This window comes from Cannabis sativa, chromosome 3 (genome assembly GCF_029168945.1).
Source record: "Cannabis sativa cultivar Pink pepper isolate KNU-18-1 chromosome 3, ASM2916894v1, whole genome shotgun sequence".
Lineage (NCBI taxonomy): Eukaryota > Viridiplantae > Streptophyta > Magnoliopsida > Rosales > Cannabaceae > Cannabis > Cannabis sativa.
Window position 1 is genome coordinate 74484834 of NC_083603.1, and position 13872 is coordinate 74498705.

Consider the following 13872-nt stretch of genomic DNA (forward strand, 5'->3'; position numbering starts at 1 on the left):
AAGTACCTTTCCTGCAACTTTAACATTCAGTCTCTTTCTGGTAGACCAAGAGATCTCAGATAGGTTTTTACACTTCTCCAAAATCACTACTCCACCCCGAAAGTAATCACCATCTCATCAGCAGACTTTCTAGCACACAGGCAAGTCTCGAAATCTGGTGTGGTGTAGTCTAACAGTTTCAAAACCACCCTTATTGACTAACATATAGTTCCTCTTCTTAATCTTAAAATTTACTTGATTGTCTTCCAATGTTCTTCTCCTGGATTAATCTGATACCTACTCATTACTCCCACTCAACAGCAGGTGTCTGGTCTAAGGCATACTAAAGCATATCTGAGACCTCTCACTGTTGATTCAAGAAATTCTTTCATGGCTTTATCTTTTCTGGAATAGTTGAGACTTTTCCTTAGATAAATAAAATCTATATCTAAGAAGTTGTGAAGCTTCTATAGATTTCCATTGGAAAGAAAATGCTTCAGCATCTTATGCTTGCATTAGAGTAAGTAATTACCAGGTATACCACAAGCCATAGGTTTAGATAAACTCAAACCTATAATACTAGGAACAAGAAGTTTGGTTAAGTCCATTGAATAGACTTATGAACGAAAATTTCCTTTCATGTCCTTGTAATAGAAAACTTTAGGTTACTCCATGTGAATGGATCAAACCATAGTTCTCTTGGCTTTCTTCTTAGTTTCTTATCTTGACAATCCATTACTTGTTTAAACTCACAATGGATTTTAACCGCTAGTATCTTCCAAGTCATGAGAAGGTAAAGTTCCTAGAAACTCTCCCACTACGACAAGGTACCGTGAATTGTGTCTAAGAAAACTACATGGTATTGACCTCTTCAGTTGTGCTAAGACAACAGAGGCAGTGGGATCATCTTGTAAAATAAGATGATAGAACACTTTTGGAATCAAGAAAAAATATCTCCTTTATTTGCTACTTTACTTTCAAACTTAGTCATTTTCTTAGAAAAAGTGGTATTTGTTTAAACAAACACTTTCTTATCTAAGGACTATGGGATGCTCCACCCCTAATCACCAAGGTTAGCAGTTCTAGCTTTTCTTAAGATTTCGATTAGGTCATCCATGGATCTAGTAATGATTTACATAAAGTATACAACCATTGCATCATTCTGAAATTTTATTACCATAGAAGGATTTGGGCAACTACTAGTAACTAATCATCATTATGCAACTCGAATTTCTGGGGAGGTAAGTTTGGATATAATTCAAAATCAAATTAATGATCTTTGAATTGCATATCTACTAACTTTTTCTCCACCCCTATCAGTTCGCAAGATCTTTAACCACTTACCATTGCTAGAAATTCATGAAATTTTTCAAACACTTCAAATTTCTTTTGCGTAAGGTAAAATCTGGAGTGATCGTTTTAAGAATACAACGAAAACTCATATCCACCCCTGAATGTGCATCCATTTACGAATGAGATGATTATACTTTTAGTGGATATAGGCATATTAACTCTTTGCAGAGAATGATCTTTTCAAAAACACTATGAACAAGTTACAAATGTCATAGATTTATAAAATGTGGTTGTATCTTTTAGTTACAACAAAGAGTTCTTAGAATAGTGCAAGTGGATTCTGGTCACAGAATACTAAACTCATACAGTTTGAATCCATTGATAGAAAATGGTTATGAAACACTTTTGAAAGTGTAACTGTATAATTAGTAATTCTTTCTTGGACCACCACTACTAATCTAACTCTATGATTTGCCTATACAAGTAGGAGATTTCTAAGATTGAGGATTTATATCATTTTGGGATAGAATTCCAGGAATATAATCATATGCGTCATCTAATTTCTTAAGAGAAAATAACACTTTATATGATTTATATACCATTCATCCAATGATATGTCATTAAGCTAATTCGAAATGAATAAGCTCAGAGGAATTAGGATAATTTCGTTTTAAATAAGAATCCAACGATGCTCCGATTAGCGAGAGTCAAAGTAATCTTATTTATACAATCTTCTTGTTTCATATTGTAAAATACTAGTCTAAGGTGTCATCAATTAATGAACAGCTAGATGTTGCATATACAATATTTATCTTTCGAGATCTAATACTATTTTGTTAGTCTAATGGTGAAAATCCATTAGGGATTTATCTCATTAGAAAAACAAACCAAGTTAGACCAACAATGAAGATTCGAAATTAAACTACAATTTAATAACAGAAAATAACATGGTTCAATACAAATTCATACACAATTCAGAAATTATGAAGCACATAGCAAGTAGGAATGACAAGTGAAAATACTAAAACATACAATCCTAAATAATTTCCAAGGTTTTCAACAAACTGATATCAGTGTCCCGTTTAGGCGAGAGTCAAAGCTACCATCCATTGAATAGAGTTGTCTGCTCATCTAAAATGTCAAACATTCTAGCAACCTTTTATTCGATCAAGATGTGAATCCGTGTTGTCCCGTTTAGGCGAGAGTCAAGGCTATTCTATCTTATGAGCTTCCACCATTGTTTCATATTCTTGCAAGTCTTATACAGTCGCCACCATTAGGGTGATCATAAACTATATAAAAAACTTACAAGATTACTTATCTTTCGAGATTAAACGGTGCTAACTTGCTAATGAACGTTCCTCCATTAGGGAGGATTACTCACTAAAACAATAGCTATGTAAAACCAACAATGGAGATCGAATATCCTTATAATAATAAAGCTCATTATTTAATGAAGGTTTGTATTTTCTTCTAATATTTATTTTAATCCATTTATTTTAAATATATATTTACTTAATTAAAATTTCCAATTTAGAATGAAAAATTCCAAATATAAATTTTAATTTAATATTTATAAATTATACTTAGATGGATATGAAAATAACGTGAATTATTTCCATCTTAGTAATAATTTCCATAAATACTTAGAAAATTATTCAATTTAAGTTGTTTCAAAATTAATTTAAATTAATTTACAAGTCAAATTTAATTTTCTATAAATATATATTGCATTTCGAAAATGCTTTAAAATAAAAATAAATCCTGGAAAATTACTCTAATTTTATGTTGGCCCAAAATTAATAAAAATTAATTTTCAACAAAAAATATAATTTTCCTATTTAATTAAATATCTAAGAAAAATTTCAAATATTTAAGTATCATGATTAAAAAATCAACTTAAATATTAATTTTCTTTTTAATTAAATATCACTAGAAAAATACTTCAAGCAAAACAGATAATAACCATCTAGACTTTCATGGACTAATTAATTCAATATATTTTAGTTCATTTATTTCAATTAATCATTAAATGAAAAAATCATTGATTTAAGTTGGTCCAAAATTAAATAAATAATTTTCAACTTTAATCTATTTTTCAAATAAAAATTCGAAATTTCTAAATTAAAAAAATGTAATTTCGAAATTTTGGGAAATGATTAATAAAATAAAAATAAAATATATTTTGAAAATTATTCAGCTTTAAGTTATTCTGAATAAAAATTCCAAACTTAAGATAATTTTCAACTTTAATTAAATAACATGAAAATAACATTATTTAAGTATCATGATTAAAAAATCAACTTAAATATTGAAATTTTCAATTTAATTAAATGTATTAAATTCAAGAAATAAATAATTAAGTATAAAGGAAACTTAATTATTAATTCTAGTTTAATACTAGGAAAATATACTAAACTTAGATTGTACCAAAATTAACTAAGAGACAATTAATTTCACAATCATTGATATTTTCCTATTTAATATTAGAAATAATAATTAGTACTAGAAATAACTATCTAGAATATATATCATTAACTAAGTGTTTTTCTAAAATTAACTTTAAAATATTACATGAAAAATAAATTTCATATATTTTAAAAGTTAATTATGTTGCTAATTCAATTTTAATTAGGTTAGACTAATATAATTAACCTAATACAATTATTTAAATAAGGCAAATGGGCCTTCACAATTGGGGTAGTTCATGTGAGGGGGAGCTGGGTTCAGTATGTCGTACCCACTTCTATTGGCCCCCAACTCTCATACAAGGCCCAAAAGAGAGGAATTTAACCTTGAAATAAATAATTGTTATTCATTGAATAAGCCCAAATCTAATTGGGCCTAAATAAATTTCCTTATGTCAAAATTTATTTTAGCAACCTAGTCCATTTACTTAGTAAAAACTTAAATGGGCTTCCTATATGCATCTAAGCCCAAAAGCAAACATATAGGCTCAGACAGGTCAAATGATTTGGATGGGCCCTATCATGTTACTAGGTTTACACAGATGAAAGAAGTACAAAATTTACCTGTTACAAATTATTAATAAGATCTATCGTCAATTGGACTATGATTAAAATCAGATCATTAGATCTGTCAACAAGTTAACCATACCAATTTAGATCAGATAAATAATAGGTTTGTTAAAAAAGAGTTTTTGAATAAACAATATAAATAAACAAACATTGTCCATGTAACAGATGTGAAATAAGATATTAATATAATTAAATTATTATTCTTAAACTAACCAAATAAAGGAAACTAATTTTAAAATATCTAGGTTTATTTGAATCAAATTAAATTAAATATCTAATAAGATCAATGATTTGAAAGGAAAGAATCTTCACTATCATTTTCAGATCTTATAATTTAATAAAATAAACCAATTTTAAAGTAGATTTGGTTAGATAATTATTATTTTAGGAATAAAATAATAAATGAATAATAATTACCATAAATATATGTCAAAATATCTCAAATTAAGCAATATTCAAATCTCTACAAAAATATCTATGTTATTTAAATATTTAAGATATGATTTATAAATTTCCAATAAGGAAAAAAATGATATATATAGAAAAAAAATATCATTTTTAAACTTATAATTTATAAATAATTAAATATTTAACAAAATAACAAATTTTGAATTTGAAAATATTATGGTAAGTATATCTATAAAAATATCTATGTTAATTTCAAATTTATTAATTATTTAATTTGTCATATAAGATAATTTTAATATAATATTTTAAATAAAAAGACAAAGCTATCTTTTAATTTAAAATATCTTAAATATCAAAATATCTAATCTTATAATTAAATAATAAATAAATATTAAAGAAGTTAACAAATTTTTAAATCTGACCATAATAGGAAATATTTAAAATTGGAAACATTCCAAAATAGAAATATTTAAAAATTGGAAAAATTCCAAGTTGAAAATATTTAAAATTGGAAACATTTCAATTTAGAAATATTTAAAAATGGAAAAATAAATTTTGGGAAACAATCCCATGAAAAAATTTGATTTTTGGGGAAAGACCTACAAAATTCGCAATTTGTAGGGGCTGCCACGATTTCCAATCTTCCAAAATACATATCTTTCTCAATTTTTATTGGAATCGAGTTCCGTAAAAAACAAAATTGCTTAATTTTTCACAAGGAATCCAAATAAAATATTTTTTTTAAAAAAATATTTTTCGTGGAAAAATTTCGTACAACATATACATTCCTCAACTAACACATAAACCACATGAAACCATCCAAATCAACACAAAAACATACAAATCATCGTTTTAATTCATATTACATGAAAGTAAATCATTACCATGGCTCTGGTGCCAGTTGTTGGAAATAATTTTACCAGGATCTATTTACTATCATGTATGTTGGATTAACAGCCTAATATGAATTCTAAAACAATGAAAATAAACACATATAAAGTTAGAATACCTTACAGTGGGTGTAGCGGAATATTATGATTCCTTCCGTTCAGATCTCTTGCCCTTGATTCCTTTCTGTAGCAGAGCATCACCAAGATCTGAACCTGGATCTTCTTTTCTCCTTCTTTGATGCAGAATTTCCATAGTCTTACATACTATGATTGAGATACCACTTGATGTGTGTGGGCACTACTCATCTGACAAGGATTTCGAAATTTTCTCCCTTTTTCTCTCTTAATTTCGTGGTCTTAAGCTTACATGAGAAGAGAACAAGGGTTGCTTTATATAGGGAAAAGGGAGAGCACAACTTTCCAAATAAACAATTTCCTCTTTTATTGTGTAATTGATTAACTGCCTTATTTAGTGTGATCCACCACTTTCCTATTATTGCTTGACTTTGATTAGCAATTACATGGCAATTAAAATTGAAAATAATAATTGGGAAACACACAAAGAGGTGGCCGGCCATAGGGTGAAATGGGCCTCACTTGGATTTTTGCAGTTTCCTCAATTTTATTTCTATTTCTCCAAATATTCAATTTTTCCAATTCTAATCATTTAAATGCCAAAACTAATTATTTAATAACTAAAATAGATTATTAAATAGTATTGTCATTTAAAATAATTATTAATTAGACATGCAAAGTCTCTCAATTAATAATTAAACCTAAAAACCCTATTATTTACGATTTCATCCTTACTTAGTGAGAATTCATAAAGTAGACATAGTCTAACTTTTAGAATTATAATTGATTAATTAAAATCAAATAACTGAGTCTTACAAGTAGTATGGTCTCAACTAGTATGGGGACCATGGGTCTATATAACCGAGCTTCCAATAAGTTGAACCGAATTTACCAAGTAAATTCCCTAACTTATTAATTCCTCATTGAATCCACACTTAGAACTTGGAATCGCACTCTCACTCATATAGAACGCTCTATATGTTCCACGATATAGACACGTCATTAGTTATCCATTGTTATAACCCTAATGTGATGAATGATCCTCTATATAGATGATTTACATTGAAAAGGCACTACTGTTACCTCTACACCTTCAATGTATTTTATCCTTAAAACACTTAACCCTGTATAAATGATATTTCAGCTAAGTGAAATGAGATCTCCACCATTTATCTTCGTTTGGTTTAGCTCGAAGGAAATCATCCTTTGCTTCTATTTGCCAGATAGAAGCTATAGATTCCATATTTATGTTAGCGCTCCCACTCAATTGCACTACCGTGCTCCCAAAATGTACGTATCACCCTGACCCAAAAGTAGGCTTAACTAACAAATCAAAGAACACGAGTAACACTCTTGAGATTGAACGTAACCATATCAGGATTGAGATCATTTGATCTAGGATCAACAGGTGATATTGAATTGAATAGATATTACGGTAAATTTTAATATATCTAATCAAAGTTCAATATCGGTCCCTTCCGATGTATACTCCGTACATCCGATACTGGTAATGTAACACCCTAACTACCTTAGGCGTATTACATGATTTTTAAACGTACTGTGCAGCTCGTTGCTAATCAACGAGGTTTATGGAAAAACGTGATTAATTAAAATTTTGCTTTTTAATTAAACTTATAAAACCATATTACAAAAGACTCGGGATCCCGATTATAAAATATTTACAAAAAGTTTAACTGTTTAACTGTTACATAAAATAAAAGTCGTCTAACGACCAGTTACAAAAAACTCAGCCTTGCTGTCCCGAGGATCGTACGCTCCAGGCCTAACCGCCCCGACATGTACAATCTCATAAGCTCGCTCACGGTCCATCAGCTATAGCCTTGCCTTTACCTACACATGAACATAAACTGTGAGTCGACGTACTCGCAAGAAAAGCATAATAATATCATACATAATTCTAACTGCCGTGTCCAACACGATACTGAGTCCCGCTACTGCCATGTCCAACATGGTACTGAGCCACTACTGCCATGTCCAACATGGTACTGAGTTCTGAACGTTCATAGGGACGGTACTATTGACACGTAACAACCTGATCGGTCGAACCGGTCATACTCCGCCGCCGGTCATACTCCACTCGTACCGACGTGTTACTATATCCTCCTGATCGGTCGAACCGGTCATACTCCGCCGCCGGTCATACTCCAGCTGTACCGACGGGATACGTCAATAGTACGGAACCACCAACCAAGTGTCACTGATCGGTCGAACCGGTCATACTCCGCCGTTGGTCATACTCCACCGTACCGACGTGACAGGGTTGGATGGTTCGAAGCCTATATACATAACTAATGTAATCTAGCAGGCTTCCTACATGCACGCTAAACATGTAATCTACATATGCATACTGTTATACTAATCTTACCTGGATTCCGAATTCGTGTGCCGTCAACCCGACCGGAACTTAGCCGAGCTACGGACATGTGCTCCTAAACCGTAAAAATCACAACACCGATAAGTGACACGCTAAATCACAACGGGGACAAAGGTTTTAAAACCAAACCTAACTCACTGTAACTTAATACTAAAATACCCCCAAACTAGCAGAGAACAAACTGTCTGAAAACCCGAAACTAGCACAAAACGGAAAGTTGAGAAAAAAACCGGTTTCTCACCCTACTGCAAAATCCGGGTAACCGGTTTTACATGCAGTGTAAAACCCCAAAAAAACCCCAAAAAACATTTCACCAACCAAAACGTTTCCAAACTCAACCAAACTTTCCAGACCTGCTAGTTAGACCCTAATAAACATTTTCCAAGTGATAAAACAAAGCTTCAAGCACAGAATCAAAATTTGCCATTAAAGCTCAAGCTTTGAGTTCTAAACTCAAGCTTGAGCAAAACCACCTAGCATGCATTCAAACCCACTCAAATCTACTAAAACATACATAAAATCACCTCTGAAAACTAATCAAAACAATGGCAACATCTCAGTCACAGATTCACAACATATCTTCAAAAATCACATTTTTGCATATAAAAAACTATAGCTTGATCAACCTAATAATCAAGCATCAAAACAACTTTAAATAACCCTAATCTAACAAGTTTAAACCTCTGAATTTAACCTCAATTCACAGCAGCAAGAACACATTAAAATCAAGCATGCATCATCACCTTTTCACACATTTTTTTCTAAAATTATAAAAAGAGAAGTTTAGAAACTTTACCAAGGATGAAGAACACTTAGAATGCAAGAGAAATAGTTTGAAATCAGAATTTTCCAGCCCTTGGAACACCCTCTAGCCGAAAGAGAAAGAGAGGAAAAGAGAGAGAGTTTTTGCAATTTTTTCTATTTTCTAAACTTATGATTTTGAGTGAAATGGAAATAAATAAAGAGAAGACTTTAACTAAAAATCTATTTCAGCCAAATAATAAAATAATAACATTTATTTTTCAATTTAATTAAGTCACTAAAGGACAAAAGTCAATGGGGCAAAAAGACCATTTTGCCCCTCCACACTAAAATCACATAAAAAACACTAAAGGGGGTATTTTGGGAAATTCTAAATTCCCGGCCATTCCCGACATTCCCAATGTCTAATAAACTGTCCCAAACTACTAACATACTAAGTTGTGATTTCTACTGAGCCAAACGCCGAGTTCCAAAATACCGGGCACTGAAAATGCAAAACATGAAAAACTACTGAGTAACATAACCATGCATTTCTGAATTCCATAAATAACAACATACTAAATTATTTAAATAGCTATAAATAATTTCATAAATAATCACGATTAACTGCTAATTTCCAAATTAACTAAGCGGGCTTTACAACTATCCCCCCCTTAAAAGGATTTCGTCCCCGAAATCTAACCTGAATAACTCTGGATATTGAGCTCTCATATCTGACTCTAGCTCCCAGGTGGCTTCTTCCACCTTACTGTTTCTCCAGAGTACCTTGACCAATGCTATGGTCTTATTCCGAAGGACTTTATCCTTTCTATCCAGGATCTGCACTGGTTGTTCCTCATATGTCATATCTGTTTGTAGCTGAAGGCTCTCATAACTGAGTATATGAGAGGGGTCTGAAACGTATTTTCTCAACATCGAGACATGGAATACGTTGTGAACTGCTGATAAGGCTGGAGGCAATGCTAACCGATATGCCACTTGACCTATCTTCTCGAGAATCTCGAAAGGTCCTGTAAATCTAGGGCATAACTTGCCTCTTTTCCCGAAACGTTTAATCCCCTTCATCGGAGATACCCGTAAAAACACATGTTCCCCTACTTGGAACTCAACATCTCTGCGTTTCGGATCTGCATAACTCTTCTGTCTGCTCTGTGAGGCAAGCATTCTAGCTTTTATCTTTTCTATTGCCTCATTGGTCCATTGCCAGCGACTACTCTGGACCTAGGTATTTCCTTTCCCCTGTCTCATCCCAGTGGATAGGGGATCTACATTTCCTACCGTACAACAGTTCATAGGGAGCCATCCCTATCGTACTCTGATAACTGTTGTTGTAAGAGAATTCTATCAACGGTAGATACTTACTCCATGAGCCTTCAAAGTCCATAACACAGGCTCTCAACATGTCCTCCAATATCTGAATTGTCCTTTCGGACTGACCATCTGTCTGAGGATGGAATGCTGTACTGAATTTTAGCTTTGTTCCCATTGCCCGTTGCAAACTTTGCCAAAATTTGGAGGTGAATTTCGGATCCCTGTCCGAAACTATAGACTTCGGTACCCCGTGAAGTCTCACTATCTCTCTGACGTACAGTTCTGCCAACTGATCCACTGAAAATGTTGTTCTGACCGGCAGAAAATGAGCAGATTTCGTAAATCGATCCACCACTACCCAGATGGAATCAAATAAACCCGTGGTCCTAGGTAACCCGACCACAAAATCCATCGTAATATCCTCCCATTTCCATTCAGGTAGGGTTATGTAACGCCCTAATGCTAAGGCACGCTACAGTGCTTTTTCAATTAATGTGCAAACTTTGCTAATCAAAGTGATTTCTCGAAAAACGTGTCAAATTAAAATTTTTGCTTTAAACATTAAACTTTGTAATTTAATAAAATATTTACAAGTGCCGGGATCCCGATTTTTAAAACTTTACAATCTTTACTTTATGAATATACATTCCAAAATATATAGATTTACAGGTCGCACAGCGACATTCAAAATACAACTCCCAGATGTCCCGAGACCGAACACTCCAGGTCGCGCTGCTTGACATGTACAATCTCACCCGAGCTCAGGATCACTCCTGTTCAGCCTTCGCCTTTCCTTTACCTACACATGGAAGCAGAAACTGTGAGTCAACAGACTCAGTAAGAAATGCATATAACATACCATATAATTTCCGACCTGTAAATAGGCGCCCATACACCTATTTACAGAGCTTAACAGATGAGCATGAACGTTCAATACCAGGGTACAACCACTATACCACATACACAACGTACCTCGCTGTACGAGTGTTGGTAGGGTTTATCCCGATCACTGAGTATCACTGAGTGATGTACCACACACCTTAGCATTTTCTATGCTTGTGTTGGTATCACTGTATCGTACTCAAATTAACAATAATCACTGTACCAATACACTCACACAAGTGCTGGTAGTGTTTAACATATTTTAAGCATGCATATATAAACACATATACACACGTTCAGATAATCACATCATACATTATACACAGTTCTTACCTGTTTTCCGAATTCAAGTGTGCTGGCCGACCTGAACGGAATTCACGTGCTAGATGGATGCCCTAATCACAATAACGGTAACACAGATGAGTGACTCGCCAAATCACTTTTCGGGACTTAAAACTCGAAACCAAAAGTTTCCCTATCAATAAACCTCATGGCAATACCCTATATAACCCAAAATTGGCTAAAACTAGGGTTCTGGAAAAATTCCCAACAGGCAGACCGGATCCAACCGGTATCCCGGTTCTGGGTCACCAACCGGTCGACCGGTTGGTATAGGCCACCCAGAACCGGAATTCCGGTTCATCTGCAGAAATCCAAAAATTTTCCCCCTTTGATTCAAATCAATCCCAATCTTTACCAAACTCTCCAGTATACCTATACAATGTATAAACATCCATTTCCAACAAACAAATCACAGAACAAACCAATAATTCAATTTATGCCATTAAAGCTCAAAGCTTGAGTTTCCAAAACTCAAGCTTGCTTAGAACCATTATCAAGCATCAAAACCAGCAATTAGGGACTTAAATCAACTCAACATAACTCTAGAATTCGAACCCTAAACCTTTTAAAACCTAACAGCCCCAGAAATTCAATTTCACACTTTCAACCTAAGCTTAAAACTTGAAAACTAAAGAAGAGTTCCATTGAAGCTTACCTTAGGTTGTTCCCCTTGAATCTATGGCTGAAAACACAGAAAAATCCCAGCCCCTTCCCCCTTGATTCTTGCTGCCTTCGAAGAGAGAGAGAGAGAAGAAAGAACTTCTCACCAATTTTCCAATTTTCCAATTTCTTTTCTTTCTTCTTTTTAACTAAGTTAAGCAACATATTACACTTATCTTGGCTGAGAAAATGGGGTGCTAGGTGTCACCAAAATAACCAGCCACCTAGCCTCAAATAAATCAAATGACTAAATTGCCCTTAGACTTAAAACTAGGGTATTTTCAAAGCTAGGGGTAAAATGGTCAAAATCCATAACCCCGCTCAATCCCGATAGTTTATTTTCTCTAAAATATTCCCCACTATGAAATAGGGTTCTAAACTTACCCATGTGATCAATCTAGCCATCCATCGCATTTTCCGTTGTCGCCGAGCAAAAATTACAAATTTAACATATTTCACATATAAGCTAAATAATACCCCTAGAGTTTAATAAAATCTCCGAAATTGAGAAATTATAACTCTAATATTTATTTCTAAATATTGGGGTCCACATTAAAATTTAATTCACAAATAATAATAAAATAATAACAATTAGTGCTAATTGCCTTTTCTAATCATATTACTAGAGCGGTCATTACAATTATCCCCCCGTTAATAGGATTTCGTCCCCGAAATCTAACCTGAATAGCTCTGGATGTTGAGTCCTCATATCTGACTCCAACTCCCAGGTGGCTTCTTCCACCTTACTATTCCTCCAGAGCACCTTAACCAGTGCAATCGTCTTGTTCCGAAGAACTTTTTCTTTTTTATCCAAAATCTGAACAGGTTGCTCTTCATAGGATAAGTCTGGTTGAAGTTCAAGGGCTTCATAACTCAAGACATGAGTCGGGTCTGACACGTATTTCCTTAACATAGAAATGTGAAATACGTCATGAACAGCTGACAATGCTGGTGGTAAGGCTAGCCGATACGCTACCTGCCCGACCTTCTCAAGTATCTGAAATGGCCCAATGAACCTAGGGCTTAACTTACCCTTCTTCCCGAAGCGCCGAATACCCTTCATGGGTGAAACTCGCAGGAAAACATGTTCCCCTGCCTGAAATGTGACATCTCTGCGCTTCGGATCAGCATAACTTTTCTGCCTGCTTTGAGAAGCAAGCATCCGAGCCTTGATCTTATCAATAGCTTCGTTGGTCCTCTGCACTAACTCAGGACCCAGGTACTTCCTTTCTCCTGTCTCGTCCCAATGAATAGGGGAACGACATTTTCTACCATATAACATCTCATAGGGAGCCATCCCTATTGTACTTTGGTAGCTGTTGTTGTAGGAGAATTCAATTAGAGGCAAGTACTTAACCCATGAACCCTCAAAGTCCATGACACAGGCTCGCAGTAGGTCTTCCAAAATCTGGATAGTTCTCTCTGACTGACCATCAGTCTGAGGGTGAAAGGCTGTACTAAACTTTAATCTGGTACCCATAGCCTTCTGGAGACTCACCCAAAACTTCGATGTGAACTTTGGATCCCTGTCGGATACAATAGATTTAGGGGCTCCATGGAGACGAACTATCTCCTTCACATACAATTCAGCATATTGATCCACTGAATATGTAACTTTCACTGGTAAGAAGTGAGCTGACTTTGTGAATCTGTCCACGATAACCCAAACAGAATCATACATCCCTGTGGTTCTAGGCAAACCAGTTACGAAGTCCATTGTGATGTCCTCCCACTTCCATTCTGGAAGGACTAAAGGTTGCAATAATCCTGCCGCCTCGATGTTCAAACTTAATCTGGCCGGGTTAAACACTTGGACACATAGTCCACCACATCTCTT